Source organism: Podarcis gaigeae (assembly GCF_964106915.1).
Source record: "Podarcis gaigeae genome assembly, chromosome: 8".
Taxonomy (NCBI): domain Eukaryota; kingdom Metazoa; phylum Chordata; class Lepidosauria; order Squamata; family Lacertidae; genus Podarcis; species Podarcis gaigeae.
Window position 1 is genome coordinate 21500826 of NC_139684.1, and position 16566 is coordinate 21517391.

Genomic DNA, 16566 nt, shown 5'->3' on the forward strand with positions numbered 1-16566 from the left:
AGCTGGCCCACTTGTGAGGCCAGGTAAGGCAACTGCCTCAGGCGGCAGGATCCACAGGGACAGTAGATCCCAATGTTGATCTTCCCCCATTTTTCCTGATGTAGATCTTCTCTCACCCCTTCTTCCCTGGCAGGGAGAGGGGACACCATTTTGGGGTCCATCTCAGGTGCCAAAATGTCTTGATCAAACCCTGAAGTTAATGGACACAAGCCAATTAAATGCATTTGTTTCTATGTGTCTACTCTGAGTAGAAACCAACCAAGTGAAAACAGTTTCCCTGTGCCATTATCATTTTCCATGATAGTGTCAATACTCTTATTATGTTTCCTTATATCTTATTGTAAATTCTAACAGCTAAGGAAGGGTGGCTGATTTAGCTTGCATTTGCATGCAGACCCCACTTACGGTAATTTGCACTTCCCAAAACAATATGTGAATAGAAACCATCTGTCTTTCAAAATTTGCCCTTCTATGATTCTTGCAATCCAGTTCTCCAATAGAGGGGAAACGCTTCAAAAATGTGTGTTTTTGCAGAAATGCACACAAAAATGCTGACGAATTTTCATGATGATTCAATTTTTAATTTTGCAGTGTAGTTCACTAAACCAAAAATGTCAGCATAAACAATGATATTAAAATGCATGTATTAGTGGAAATGGCATTCAAAAATGCATTACGTTGCAAAAAAAAAAGCTTGCAAAAATTCAAAACAGTATACCAAACTGTAGTTATTAGAAGAAATGTTCATTTAAAAGCTGGCAAATTTTTGTGAGGTTTTTTTTTTTTAAGCAAACGAATGTGCAAATTTGGTGAACTGAACCTTAAGACTGGAAAAATAAGAATCTGAGAGAAACCTAAATTGACAATTCATCCATCCCCACAAACAGCATGAGGGCATCACATCAAGCATGTGCAGTCAGACGGAACGCACAGGACAGTCATGTAATGAGAACATAGGTAAAGGTAAAGGGACCCCTGACCATTAGGTCCACTTGTGACCGACTCTGGGGTTGCGGCGCTCATCTCGCGTTATTTGCCGAGGGAGCCGGCGTACAGCTTCCGAGTCATGTGGCCAGCATGACTAAGCCGCTTCTGGCAAACCAGAGCAGCGCACGGAAACGCCGTTTACCTTCCCACCTATTTATCTACTTGCACTTTGACGTGCTTTCGAACTGCTAGGTTGGCAGGAGCAGGGACTGAGCAATGGGAGCTCACCCCATTGCGGGGATTCGAACTGCCGATCTTCTGATTGGCAAGTCCTAGGCTCTGTGGTTTAACCCACAGAGAACATAGGATGCTGCATTATGCTAGGTCAGACTGTTTTGCTTAATGGTCCCGTACTGTCTAGTCTGACTGGCCATGGATCTCCAAGTTCGCAAGCAGAGGTCTTTCCCATCACCTGATCTCTGATCTTTTCCCTTAAGTGAAGATGCCAAGGACTGAACTTGGGACATTCTGCATGCCAGACGTGTGGTCTACCAATGAGCTACAACCAAAGGAAGCTTCTCACCCTTCTGGCTGTATGATTTAACTCAAACCAGTGTTTCTCAAGCTTTTTCTTTTTTTTAAAAAAAGGGCTTGCATTGCCAAGTAGCCCATCCTATCTTCGCTTACTGAATGAAGTATGCAGCATTCTCTTGCTGTGTCTAAGGATTTTTCACCCCTCCAGGGCTTTGGGCAGAGGTATTTCCCAGTCCTGCTGCCTGGTTCTTTCTTTAAGTTGCGACCTTCTGCATGCAAAGCATGGGCTGTGATCCACCTCCCTGAATCCTGTATCTTTTCCGGGGCACTGATTTTAACAGAAGTTCTGCTGCATCAGGCCAAAGGCCCATCTAGTTCAACATCCTCTTCTTATAGTGACCCAACAGATGCTTCTGGGAAGCTTGAAAGCAGGACCTGGGTGCAACAGTATATAATCTCCCCACTTGCAATTCCCAGCGAATGGCATTTAGAGGCATTCTTCTGACAGTGACAGCTTCTGACAAGACTCTCTTGTCATTTACGGAAGTCAGCACGCGGCTGATTGCCTGCCTCCTCCCTCAGTTTTTGAGCACGGCTGAAACTTTCCTCTGCAGCCCTTTCCACATATGGAAAACCAAACCCCTCCTGCTCCGACTCCTTACTTGGAAACATCAAAAGGCACAGAATCTCTTTGCTGCTTCATTGTGGAGGGAAGCTGACCTCTTGGGTTGGGGAAAGCAAATGAAACAGTGACCTGGGACTTGCCAAGTTTCCCTCCCTCCTCCTTCTGTGTTTCATGATGCTTCCCCCTCCCTTTTCTCTCCTCTCCCAGCTGGATGGGCTTCTCAGAATGGCTAATGGCTGCCCTGCCTCCCCCCGCCCCCCATCATAGTGCTTCATCCGTAACGTTAATGGCTCAGATGCCGGAATCCGGAAACCAGGCTGCTTGCCAGCTGTTTGAGTCGTCTTTATTGCTGCTACTTATGAGATAATTGGCCTGTGTGGCCCTGGTAGCAGCAGCAGCGTTTGTGGACAATTAGCTTCTTTGCAGGGAAGAATAGGCCTTGATTCTGGGAGTCCTTGAGCCACTGGGCTGTGACTGTTCCCTTTCTGCTCCAAAATCTGCAAACCACAGCTTGGCATGCACTGAGGTTGCTTGGCTTTCCGCAAAGAAGAAGAAGAAGAGGAAAGACAACAAGCTACCAAGATGCAAAAGGGGTCAGGGCTCTGGGAATTTCAGAAGGTGCGGGTGATAGAGATGCTTGAGGAATTTGATTTCCGTGAATTCGGAAGTGAACTGTCCTGGCTTCCGCCCCCAAATGAAGCAGCAGGTACTCTTACTTGTAAGCAAAGAAGTGATCTTCATTAAAGCAGAGTAATGGTACAGACTCAGCAGCAGGAGCTAATCCATTCCCAGAGCCCTCGCAGGGTGAAGGGTTGGTGGGGATGCTCCTTGCCTAGGAGCAGCGGACAAGGTTCATGAGTGCAAGAACAGTGCATGGGAGGTGAGAAGTTGTTACAAGAAGTTTTCCATGCCCCTCCCACCAAGCTTGAAAGCTGAGGTGGGACACACCCCTTATTTCCTTGAGTCTCTATCCCTGTGGAAATATATGGCCTACAAGTGGGTGCTACGTCTGGGTGGGGGCATCTCCTTCCTTGTCCTGAGAGTGTGAGACCTGCTTCCCTGCAGGTCTGCAGGGAAGAGATCTGCATCCGGCTTGGTGACACGAGGCTGGGGCTCAGAGCTCTCCCCAGACTTTGACAGTGCTCTCCCCCACATATGGGAGGGAGCAAGTGGAACTCGACATTGGGGCCAGATGTGTTCAGGGGGAGGGAAGGGCTTCCATCTGTTTCTGACTCATCCTCCTATTCTTCGTCATCTTCCACCAGAGTCTTCCATCCTGGATCTGATTCTGAAGGTGCTGAAGGAGTCATTCTTGACTCTGATCCACACCTCCTGGACTAATGTGTGGATCACAAAGTAATTATACTGCAGATTTTAAATTTCTTCGGAGCTATTGGCTCAAAGAAGGTAGAAAAATGCATTAAAACATGATTTTTAGGATGATATACATTTCGAAATATGTACATTAAGATAAAACAAGTATTTAAATATGCATTTCATGGTCGGTTGACTGTAATAAATTGAATGGATTGAAATGTGTATTTAATTATACATTTTATCACTGAACTGCATATTTCAAGACAAATCTTTGTACAGATTTTTATTTATTTATTTATTTATTCTGCAGATAAAGGAGGAAAGGGAAGGAATTAGGGATGAATACACATGAAACTGACATGAACCAAAAACAATCTAATATGTCCATCACAGTTGTTAGCCATGCAAGGCATATCTACTGAAACACCCACTACATAACTATTAAAGGTACAGGTATGTTTTTCAGAGACTTGTGTTGGCTGGAGAACTGCATTACAAAATTAACAGAAGAGCAAATTTCGAAGGATGGCTGCATTCTGGTCTGCATATTATTTCAGAAAGTGCAGTTAGGTGAGTTTGCCTATAAATACACACAAACATATTTGTGTCATCACTTTTGTGCAGGGATTTTTCTGTTTCTTCCCATATTGGGAAATGGCACACCCCAGGGACAATTTTACCACCTCACTGAACATGAGGTTGAATTTGCATTGTTATGCCTGATCCATATCTGCTAGAGTATTGTCTGAAGAACGAAAAGTTCACCACTTTGCTGAAACTAAGCAGGTGTGCATCTGGTCAGTACCTGGGTGGGTGACCACCTAGGAGCCACATGCATGCCATGCCGGGTTCCATGACATGTAAGAAAACAAACTAATACATTACTTGCCATGCCTCTACTGTTCCTACTAGTGACGTGGAACAAAACTTGGAAATTGATGTTGTGTTTATTGTTAATTGCCTCTGGGGGCCTCTCCATGTTAGAAAAAGACTCCAAGGTTATGTCGAAAACCCATTTTCTGCAATGGTTGCTCATGTTACCTAGAGATGATACATTTGTCTTGCATCCAAAGTGGGAAGAGTGCTCCATCTCAATGCAGCATTCATGGAGTGGCAGAGGTAACACTGCACAGTGGCTGGCCTTTTTATTTGCTGTCACCAGATGTTTTGTAATGCTAACCCAGCTGTGACAGCTGAGAACTGTTTAAAGCTGGGGGTAAGGCAACGTTTTCCAAATTCTCCAGTGTTCCCTCATTCTGATTCCTTGCAGGTTTATTATTTTTCTTTTTCTAGATAGGCCAAAGAACAGATGTGTATCAATCCTTCCCTGTTCTCTTGAATTAACACAACGCTAATTAACGCTACTCCTGGTGGCAGGGTTCTCCCTCCCAACAAACAACAGTGACCCCCACAACTCATCTCTTGGGAGAGTTCATTTCTAGCAAGATGGCTAGTGGAAATGACCGTTCCCTCTCTATGTCCCTTGAGACCGCTGTCTCTCTCATCCCTGCTTCCGCAATTTCCTGCACCGTCACTTTATTATGGTTCAGCTCCGTATTAGGGTATTCGTTGTTAACCTGTTGGTCTCCAGGCCTGTTTACTTGCAGCAGGTCTTTGTATCTTTGCTTAAATGTGAGGTGTGTTGGTTGCTGAACATGCGGAGCCCTCGCAGGAGGACAGGGGTTGAAGCTGTAACTGCGATGTTACAGCTGAGGCAGAAGAAAAGCTAAAGTCAGGCAGACTTTTAGCAGAGATAACAGAACAGCCCCTTTCCCTCTGCTCTAACTTCATGGCAGTTCCAGGGAGGGAGGTGCCTGATAAAACAGGGCCGACTGGGTGGCCCTGCTCCCCACCTCTCCTTCTGCTGCATCCTGATGGAATGCTTGCTTCCATTTTATTCTTTGAACAATCCTGAAAAAATAGGTCGGGGTGAGTGATAGTTAACTGGCCCAAGGTTACTCTGTGTATTTCTAAGGTCTGCTTCCTGTGTCCTTGCTCTTCCAACTGTCCCAAAGCCAAGAGTCAGGCAGGGAGGCCCACTTGAGAGTGTTAGGAGCTTTGTCTTTATTTTGGCTCAGCTTCCTATGGTCTTGAAGCGAGAAGGCTGGTTGTTGCTTTATTTCGGAAATGGTTTTAAAATCCGCTCTCCGCCCCCCCCCCCCCCCGCAACACACACACAAAGGGATGAGTTCAGTCAGAGAATTTATACGGCTGAGAGTGGCTCCCTTTTGTCAGAGGAGCCGCCTCATCAGTAATTAAGTTGTTGTTCAGCCTGAGCATAATTGGTGCTGTCTGCTGACACAGTGCTTCTGCCAGCCAGATGTTGGTTGGGTTTAAAAAAAATATATTCTTGGGAAGCCTCTCTTGGTGGAACTATTTTTAATTGGTAAATAGAAGGAAGGGAGGAAATGAAGACATCCCCCCCTTCCCTTAGCAGTATCGCTGGGCATGGTGCATTCAGGACAAAGGAAGGTGCCTTATACTGAACCAAACACTTGGGACTATCTAGCTCACTCTGACTGGAAGCAGATCTTCAGGGAGCCTTTTCCAGTCCACCCGGAGGTGCGTGTATTGAGCCTGGGACCTTAGGCATGCAAGGAAAATGCTGTGCCACTGAGCTGCAGCTTTCCTGTATGACGTTAAGGAAGCTGCTTTATATCAAGTCAGACCCTTGGCCAATCTCACTCAGTAATGTCTACACCAATTGGCAGCAGCTCTCCAGGTTTCAGGCATGACCAGTCTTTCCCAGCCCTACCTGAAGATATCAGAACCTGGGACCATTTGCTATGACTACATGGAGCTACCGTCTTCCGCCAAATTTTAAAGAAACTGTCTTATGCTGAGTCAGCGCACTGGTCCACCTAGTTCAGTACTACCACTACAGTCCTTCAAGGAAGCAGAAACTGTGGGATCCAGTGCACCCAGAATTACATTTCATTAGGCCCAGACAATAAATACAATTGGATGGTGGCAGAAGGAGAGTTGAAGCCAAGCTGGTGGGCAGCCAGGGACACTTGCCCAGGGCTTTGGAGGGCTAAGCTGGCCAGGGGGGGGCACAAGGCACTGAATGCTTTTTTGTTTAAGTTTATAACTTTATTCTAACAAGATTCCCGCCCCAGGCCTCAGACAAACTCTACATGGGCCTGGCTGAAACTCAGCAGTAGGTTGCAAGCTTTGTAGACAGAAGGTACCAAGTTCAAGCCCCAACATCTTTAGTTAGGGCTGGGAATGTTCCCAATCTAAGAGAGCTGCTTCAAATCAGTGCGGACAACACTGACTTAGATGGATCAAGGGCCTAAATCGGTATATGAAATAAGATAGGCCTTTTTGGAGACGGATCCCTGTTTGCAGAATGGTTTCCCCAGGGAGACATACACCTGTAGGCGCCAGGGAAACCTCCCCCCCCCCCCAACCAGGCCTTTGACTTTTATGGCCTCCTTGAGTGGGTGGGGTGTTTTAAACCATATTTTAGAAACAGAAGTGTCTTTTTGATTTTCTTTGTTTGCTTTTATGTCAGTTTTCATGTATATGTTTACTTGTTATATATTATAACTCACTTTCAGTAAAGTGAAAATTTTATTTGGTAAAATTGTGACCAATTTTATTTGGTAAAATTGTGACCAATAAATTTAATAATTAATAATAAGTCAACAAGGTAAAGGCAAATCTTCAGATCCCTTCTAGCTAATCCCCTCCCCAGCACTGCATCGAGCAAAGCACAACTACTTGAGTCACTCAGGAGACTGAATTCAGCCTTCATTGTCTTCTGCCTATGAGCAGTTTCTTTCTTATGAGCTGTTATAGAGTGTGAGACGCCCCATTGATAACAATAATAAGACCAGCAGTTAGCAGTTCTGTGGTGCTTTATGGCTCTGGAGCTCACCACATGAGCATTATTTCACTAATCAGGACAAATGGAGGATGAAGCATGGACATGAAACCCAAGAAGCCTGGAAATGCAGATTGCTGACGCTAATGGGAACTTGCAGTGTAGGGTTGCTAGCCAGCTCAAAGTTCCAAAAATGAAAGGGCACCCCAGAACCGTGATGGCTCAAATAAAAGACAAATCTCAATCAAGTGTCCCCCTAAACATGTGCATGGACCAGTTAAATGCAGAAATATTGCAAAACAACACCCTACTGATCCACAAGCCAGTAATGTAAAAAATATATTCATGGTAATGATTTCTGTAATTAAAAGTCCAAATCCATTAGTTTATAAGGGCACCCCCAAGATGACTTGACTCCAAATTGCATTCCTATGGGATGGGCATTCAATGCCTCCCATTCAATTTGCAAGGCAAGTCCTGAGATTGCTATGGTGGGTGTTTAATGATAGTAGAAACCAAAAGTCTTTTGATGAACGATTGTCTAGGGAGGTAGTTCTGAAGAACAACAGCAGTGCCTTCTGTGACATGTTCTTGACACAGTAACAGTGCATTGCCAGTGAATTTATCCTGGTTTAGTTTTGTTCTGCAATGCTTCTCCAATGCTACCACATTTTGGTTGCTATAGCACAACCAAAAGTGGGAGAGAAAAAATAAACCAGCTCATTTGTGGTATAAAGAGTTAAGGTATTTAGCAGGAAGTTGCAGGATAAGTACTGCCTCCGACAGTGGAGGAAGAGCAGAGGCGTCATGGCTAGTAGCCACTGATTACCCTTTCCTTTTAAAGCCATCTAGATTGGTGGCTGTTATGTACTGAGTTGAATAGGATCCAAAAGGCAGCAGTCTGATTGGTCCTAAAACAATAGGACTCAGAATGCAGCAGTCTGATTGGTCCTAGAACAATAGGCTCCAGAATGCAGCAGTCTGATTGGTCCAGAGGAGCCACCCAATCCAGCTCCAGGTGGAAGTGAATCCGCAACATGATTGGCCTACAGGTAAATCCTGGAATTAGCCAATCACGTGGTGCCCATTGTGTAAATAATATACAGTATATAAAGCAGACATTCTGGGGGAACTTCCATTCCTCCTCCTCACCACTATGAGCTGAATATAGAGCATGAAATCCACTCTCGACTCTGAGTATATTTCAATGGTGGTCACTGCCTCCTGTGGGAGCGAGTTCCATAGTTTAGCTATGCGCTGTGCAAAGGATTTTATTTTATCTGTCCTGAATGTTCTTCCATATGAGGAGCTGTCAGAGGATAGTATCAGCACCACCATTATCATCACCCGTACCAACTTGTTAAAATATGCCGCTCAAGGGCTCCAGAAGTGGTGAACGGCTTATTAAAACAAAATCTACAATAAAATGCCATGAAGAAATCAGGAAATAAAACAATATAAAATAACAAAAGATCACAACATAGGAGACCAATGTCCTCTCAAACTCGTAGGTTTTAAAGGTGCTCTCACTAACTGTACATATGAGTTAGGGGCCTGAACATTGAATTTTTATTTTATTTTTTAAAAAGCTGAGCTAGAAGAATGAAGGGTAGTAGTGTAATTTTAAGCTATAATATGTTTATGAATTTGAACAAATGATTTAAATTGTATTGTTCTAAGGGTTGCTGGCCTCACTGTAATCTGTAATCTGTAATCTCCTGGAGAGGGCAAGGGTTTGTTTTTGTTTGTTTTACTGTTCATTGATGATTTGCAACATGTAAAAGCAATAAAACTATTATAACAAGATAAGACAAATGAAGGGTGCTCTCCCACCCCTCCCACCCCTTGAAGAGTTATTTGCGGGTATTTGAAGGCATCCTCTATGCTTTGCTGTTCAGGTTTGGTTTAAAGACAAAGAACCCCGAGAAAGGAAAGCAGGGTTAACCTTGGTGTTGTACATCGGAGGCAGATTTAGGAGAGTGTGACTGGTTTGCATTGGGCGCAGAGCCTTGTGGGTGCCACAACTAAGATGAAGAATGGAAAGTGAGAGGCGGGCAGGAAGCTGAATTCTGGCATCGCACAGAGTGCCGCTGAAATGTGAGACCCAATGGTCCACCACTGTATGCATCGATAACCGGCACCTGGGTAGTAGTCTGAGAAGGTACATAGGTCACCTAGTCAGTTTCCCTCACTATGCTCAGATGATCTATTGTATTTCTATTTAAATTGTAGTAATTATTTCTGAACTTGCATCTTTTTGTATAACAGATACAGATCATAGAATTGTAGAGTTGGAAGAAACCCAAGGGTCATCTAGTCCAAACCCCTACAGGGCAGGAATCTCAGCTAAAGCATCCATGACAGATGGTCTTCCAACCTCTGAATAAAAACCTCCAAGGAAGGTCCACCACCTCTTGTGGGAGTCTGTTGCACTGCCGAACAGCTCTTATTGTCAGAAAGTTTTTCCTGACGTTCAGTCAGAATCTCCTTTCTTGTAACTTGTGTTCCAGTCTTACCCTCCACAGCAGGAGAAAACAAGCTTGTTCCCTCTTCCATGTGGCAGCCCTTAAGATATTTGTAAATGACTATAATATCTCCTCTCAGTCTCCTCTTTTCCAGGCTAAACATACCCAGCTTCTTCAAGCGCTTCAGATATCTGAGCATATGCAAATGTTACCCAAATCTGTGTCCTCTTTTGTCCACTTTCTTTTTTTGGTGCTACATTTCCACTTTTGGGGGGCAATGGCTGAGTGGCTACCATGGGATGAATGGTTCCCACCAGGAGCAGCTTGCCTAGTGGGGCAAAACAGCAACAATAGCTCCCTGTCCACCTTATTGCTGTGGCACACTTGGAAGAAGAAGGGCAAAGCAGCGGTGAGGTCAGGGCTGTGCATGGAGTCCATCTGACACTCCAGCTGGTTTAGCCTTGCAGAACTGACACTACCTCCTCCTTCCAAGTGCATCAGGAGGGATGGGGAAAACATTAATCTCAGTTCACTTTTAAAGGCAAATTTACCTCATTCACATTTCCTGAAACAATATGCAAACCAAAACACAGCTCTCCTTTGAAATTCTCACTTCTCTGAATTTTACAATGCAGTTCTCCATCCACATTATGTGTACTAAAAATTATTTCCTATGGTAGAATGTGTACACAAATGCATTATATTAGGAATACACTAAAATGCTGGTTATTATTTATTCTTTTTTTGCATCAGATGAGCAGCTTCAGACTTCCATGCTGGTTCCATTTCCAACAACACCTTCAGGGGAGATTAATTTTGTGGGGAGCCTGTATGGGAGGAAAGGGATAAACCTCACTTAATGCTGTACCCTTGGTACAGACTGAGCCCTCTGCAGCTCTCTGTGGAAAAGCACAGTGACACCAATGTGAATGTTTAACAACTTGTCAATTGGAAACATGTTTTTCCGATGGCTAGAACTTCAGTCTAGGGTCACATCCATCTCGTACACCTTTAGATATATATGCATTTTCTCTGTGTATGTTGTTTTAAAAACCAGTTTCAACTTGAGTGTTACTGTTGCTACAGCCTGCAAAGCAGCCAACTGTATTCAGAGCTAAGCAGAGGCAAGGCATGACATGCCTTTACTCCACATTCTGCTTTGGTGTCCCAGGTTAGAGCTCACATTCCAGCACTGAAGCAAGTTGAAGTTATTATTTGTTTTTACCCTCCTGGCTTCGAGTTCATGTTCTTCATGAACTACTTCTATTTTTAACATTTCGTTGTTTTATATTTTAATATTGATGACTGTTGTTTTAATTCATTGCTTTAATTGTCAGCTATCCTGAAGATTACTTAGGCTTGAAGGGCGGGTTAGAATTGATGCTTTAAAAAAAACCAACAACCATCCACATTTCCAAGTTCACTGTGGAATATCCTGAGGCAGGAGTGATGTTAAAAGGCTCAGGGCATTCATTTTCATGTGTTAATTTATATGTATAGGTGCAAATGCAAGACATGTTTCAGAAGGGGGAAAACCCAAATAAATAAGATGGTGAGATATAGGACCCAGGGGGGTGCCCAACCTGGGCTGAACACCCAGAGGTGAATTTTACTTTAATTGCTCTGCCCACTTTTACCGCTGGCCCTGCCCACCACTGGAATGCAGCTTCCAAAAGGCTCCCCCAAAGCAGGATTCCCACTCCTCCCTTAGTTGATGGAAGAGGCCAGGGTGCTTTCTTTTTCTCTTGAGTACCAGGTCAAATTGGGACTCAGAAGAGGAAACATATCACTCACAAAATAGGATACTGATCTGCACGGACGTGACTAACTTAAAGCATTGGATTTAGTTACGTACTAACCATTGAAATTAATGGACCCAAGTTAGTCATGTTCATTAGTTTCAATGGGCCTACTCTGAGTAGAACTAGGGTTGGAGGCCACCCAGTATCTTACCATAATGCAACAAAAGTGACCAGGTGGCCTGTACACCTGCTTGGTCTGCTGTTTGTTGCTGATAACTATTTGGTGGGTAACTTCAAAGCTACCCTCTTGCCCTTCTCCCTTCTTAGGTTCATTCTCTTTAAACTAGACTTGGACTGGAGAGCTCTTCAAGCAGAGGACTGTCCTTGGTAAAACAGTAACATGGAGATGCTACTCAGGGCTGGCATCAGGAAAGAGTCCTGCTGGGACACTGGGTCCCTGGTGCTTTCTCTGACGCTGCCCCTTAAGGCACTGTGGCTGAAAATGCATTCGTGTAAACTAGTTCCAAGGGTTGTATCAAACTAAGTTTGACTCAGCACTGACCCACTGAAATTAAAAGACCTAAATAGGTTAAGTCTGTTAACTTTAGTGGGTCTACTCTGAGTAGGACTAGAACTGGCTACAGCCCCAACTGAACATTTCCATGGTGGGAAGTTGACTGCAGGCAAGCAGCAAGCCTCTGCCTGCTCTGGTATTTTCTCCCATGTACGTTTTGAACAGAAAAAGACCGAAAGAGTCATTTGCAGCCAAAATTCTTCATTGTTTGCAGAGCACGGGCTTTCCATTTATTTCTAGAGAATAAGATATCTCTCTGTCTTCCCCCCTCCCCCCTCCCCTTTCCCAACCTACAAAGACTTTAAGAAGAGAATGGTTTCAATTAAAAAGTGGAGAAATGTTCCAGGGAAAGGGGGTGGGGTGGGCAGAACCATGTTTTTTTGTCGGTTTCATGGAATTTCAGCCACCCATTAAGACATCACCTGCTGATTAAGAGAAAGGTGACTTATTCCCTTTTTTGGAAGGCTCCCCTCTGGCTTCAGTGCACACCACCGCAAAAGGAACAAGAAAATGAGAAGGAGCAAACTTTGAAAAGCATAAACAGCAACCTAGAGGACTAAAACACAACACACACAGAGAGAGACACAACCCTCCAAAACAATGATTCGTAAGCAAATCTGTTTCTAATGAAAACCAGGACAAGCTTCGTCAGAGTGGTACATGGGAAGAATCCGAAGATATTTGAAACATGATGGAACACGTCTCTGCACCTCCCCTCTCAGAGAATGAAAGGTTAAAGGATGTCAGCTAGTGATGGCAAGAGAGCTGCTTTTCCATGTCTTAGCTTATATAACGGTGGGACCAACTGGCGGAAGGAAAAAGCTAGGCCGGATGCGAAGGAGATATTTTCTCAACAACCTCCAAAGCTTTTACACACACACACACACACACACACACACACACTGCTGCCAGCAGAAAGCAGAAAAAGAGGAAAAATAAATACCCAGCCAAGACAAGGTTGTATGAGGAGAAAGAACAGTGGCAATTGGGGTTTTCTTTTTCTTTTTTCTTTTGCTACCGCTGAGTTTCATTTTTAAAGATGTACCCACATGCAAGAAACCCATTAATATCCATGGCAACTCAAGGAATGTAGAGGAGGCTTTCAGGGGTTAGACTGGTAAGAAGAGGAATGAAGCTTTCCAAGGAGAAGAAAACCAGTACACTGTGTTTGGAACACAGTTATACTTGATACTGCATTTTGTCATGGAAAACTCTACCATTTCATACACTCCACTTGTCTGGGTTTATCCTCGGTTTTCTGTCACTGGGAAATCTTGCTTTGTCCCTACTGTGCCTTCTGGGGACAATTTTATTTTTAAATCAGGAAGAAGTGTATAAACTTAAAAATCAAGCAATGTTCCTTTTAGTTTACAAATAGGAGTCAAAATGTTGATGGTCAGCCACCAATTATAGTCCCTAAACAGACTCCCTCCCCCTCCCATGTATCTAAGAAAATAAATACTGGCTTAAGTCAAAATGGTTGTTTTGTGAATTGTTTTGGAGGAATCCAGTTACTTAAGCAACAGGAGACTCCCCCCTTTTTTTAATCAACTACAAAGCACAGATTATTTGCTACTTTATGCTTAAACCTTGTTTTAAGAATCCTGCAGTCAAGAGCAAATGCACTTAAAATGCTGTTTGGTAACAATAACAAAATCACTGATAATGAAATAAAAGGAAGACTTTTCTCTCTGCTTCAGGCTGGGGATGATGAGTTACAGGAGCACATGGGCTGTCCCAGGGTGTATGCGTGGGACAGCTGAAGGAGGTGTTGGAAACACATGGGAGCTCAGGATTGGTGGCTGAATATGACAGCAGGAGATGGGTTCCTTGGCCACAGGCAATACCCTTTTGTGCAAGCGAATGAGTGTTTGGGAGAATGGCATGAGGTTTTTATTGGGGTTTGTGGAGTCCTAGATTAGATTTTGATTTTAGCCTGGTAGTGTTGGGCTGTGCTGTAGTGTGATTCTCTTGTGCATAGGTACCATTGGGATGGTTTGGATCGGTAATCGTTGAGAGAGTGAATATTTTATTTTCTATTTTTATTTTTATTTTATTTTTGGTGGTTTATTTACTGCTTCAAATTTAAAACGTTTAAGTGTGAAAATGAATAAAAATTTTATTTTTTAAAAAAGTAATTGCTGAGAGTGAAAGGGTGTGCAGGAAGATGTGCACAGGTGTAGGTTGATTTAAGCATGGGTGTGTTAGCAGAGGTGAAATTGTATGGATCTTCTAAAAGCAGAATCCTATTTTATAGATTTTGAAAATGTATGTATTGCATTATTTATGAATTTTGTTTTCGATGCTGTGTTTTGTCCAGCTAAATCCTACCCACAGTAGGCTCACTGAAATCCATGGGCCTATAAGGTAGTCATGTCCACTAACGTCAATTGGTCTACTGCATTTATTTTTTTATTATTTTACTTTAATTTTTTTGCAATCTTTTCTGATGAACAGTGGTATAGAAATATTTGAAATAAGCAAATTAGTAAGATTAGGGAATCTGAATCTCTACCAAGCCTTAAAACAAGAGTTCAGCCACAGCCATGGTTCCATCTATCCCCCTATCATTTTTTTTTTTTTTTGGTACTTAACTGGCCCAGAAGGAGAAGGACTAGAACAAAATTACAACCATTGCTCCGCCTACTTCTGCTTCTAGTCATGCTGGCCACTCACACATGGCTCCAATGAAGTTGCCTAGAGTGGCTCCTCCCACCCCAATTCTGTTGCTTACTCTCTAGACCCTTGGATGTCTGCCCTAAAGCCTGCTGCTGCACTGCTTGCACATTGCCTGGTTTGTAGGACCTGCTAGTCAATCTTGCTGAGCCTTGCCGTTGACCCACATGAACTGAGCAGGCTCCCTAGAAGCAATGGCACATGGCAGGGAAGAATCAGTAGCTCAATGGTAGAGCACCTAAATTGCATGCAGAAGATGTCCCAGGTTAATTTCCCGGCATCTCCAGTTAAAAGGATCAGGCAGCAGATGATGGGAAAACCTTTCTCTGGTGGATATCCTACAAGAGCTGCTGACAGTTTTGAGTATACAGCAAAATCATATACACTAGGATACCCCCTACAAACCTGACCACTTGTGGAGATGTCCAACATTTGTTTTATGTGTCCTTCCATAAAATCAGAACTGTGGCTGGCAATGGCACATGGCAAGGCTTTATTGGTAGTAGCACCTAGGCTGTAATCTTATCTGTTTTATTATTAAATGTACCCATCTCCTACCAAATATAACTGCCCAAATTTGAAGTATCTGATTTAATATTGCAGTTGGTATGTATGAACTAGGTCTATTTGGATTCTGACCTGGGATTAATAATGCCCTTGTCTCATTTCAAGATTTTGGCTGACCTACACTTATTTAGATTATTAAGTAAAGTAATGGTTCAGACACCGCATCTTCAAATATTTTATAATATTGAGGAGGAAATCCATCTGGGCTTGGTGATTTGTTAATTCTAGTTTTCTTGGCAGTCTGTTTAACTTCATCTGAAGAAACGGGATTCTAGAAACTGAAAATCATCACTAGAAAATTTAAGAATAGAAAGTGATAGAGGAAAAAAATAAGACTGATTAGCATTAAATCCAGTGTTAGTTCTACTCAGACTAGACACATTTAAATTAGTGGTCACTGGCTAACTTAGATCCATTAATTCTAATGGGTCTATCCTTGAGCAAACCTTGGTTGAATACAATCCTCAATTTTTTTATCACAGTGAAGTGATAAATTCAAATTCCAGTAATAAAATGAAACTACTTAACTTTCTGGGGTATTTTAAATTTTACCACCATATTTCATAAATGGAATTAATCTTTCCTGTTGCAACCCAGATACTCTTGCTAAGCGTTTTCCCGGTTTATTGCCTTTTAAAAACTTTAAGTAGATTTTTCTACTTTAAAATTACAACAAAAGCTATTTCACACATTCTTCTAATGTATAATTACTTCCGAAGTCCCATTAATTGCCCCTGTAATCCTGAATTCATTGTTACTATGTGTACTGCTTTCTTATTTATTTATGAAATTAATTGTTCTTCAAGCACAACCCTCAGTTGTTTTAAAATTTAAGGTGTCCTTTTAGAACAACTCTGATAACTGCTTTATTTACATCCCATATATTTGAACAGTTTACATCAGGGGTGACATTCATTTGAGAGAAAAAATTGTAGAGAGCTCTACAATAATTGCTTTATGCATCCGCTGTTTAAGTAGTATTTTCTGAGAAAACGTCAGTGAGATTGGGATGTGACCAAAAAAGTCATTAGGTAAATTTCATTCTTTGAAATCTTTAAAACTAAAATGGGTGGAATAACAACAACAAAAATAACACACCATCCTTGTAAGAGTTACTTGGTCAATAATAAAAAGTCAAAGTTTAACATTAGCATTAAAGAATATTCATGCAACAATTAGATGGTTGTTGAAGTTCTTTCCTAACTTTTATACTGGATTCCATTAAAGTAAATCCACTCCACTTCAACGTGGGGAGGAATTGAGGTGGACCTCGTGGCCACCCACTCTCCTCTAGGGGAGGGGACGAAGGG

The 16566-nt window shown here is 42.8% G+C and overlaps 1 protein-coding gene across 9 annotated transcripts in view; it reads right to left on the reverse strand.

Annotated features, from left to right (window-relative positions):
- Nucleotides 1-16566, reverse strand: part of MORN1 (MORN repeat containing 1) — a 240352-nt gene that overhangs the window by 104092 nt on the left and 119694 nt on the right. For 2 of the 9 annotated variants that reach the window (XR_014567425.1, XM_083752632.1), the window contains one exon: nucleotides 15416-15547. The exons of the other annotated variants lie outside the window; for them this stretch is intronic. The gene's annotated coding sequence lies outside the window, so the exon portion shown is untranslated. Of the gene's footprint in view, nucleotides 1-15415; nucleotides 15548-16566 lie in introns of those variants that run through there. 9 annotated transcript variants of the gene reach the window in all.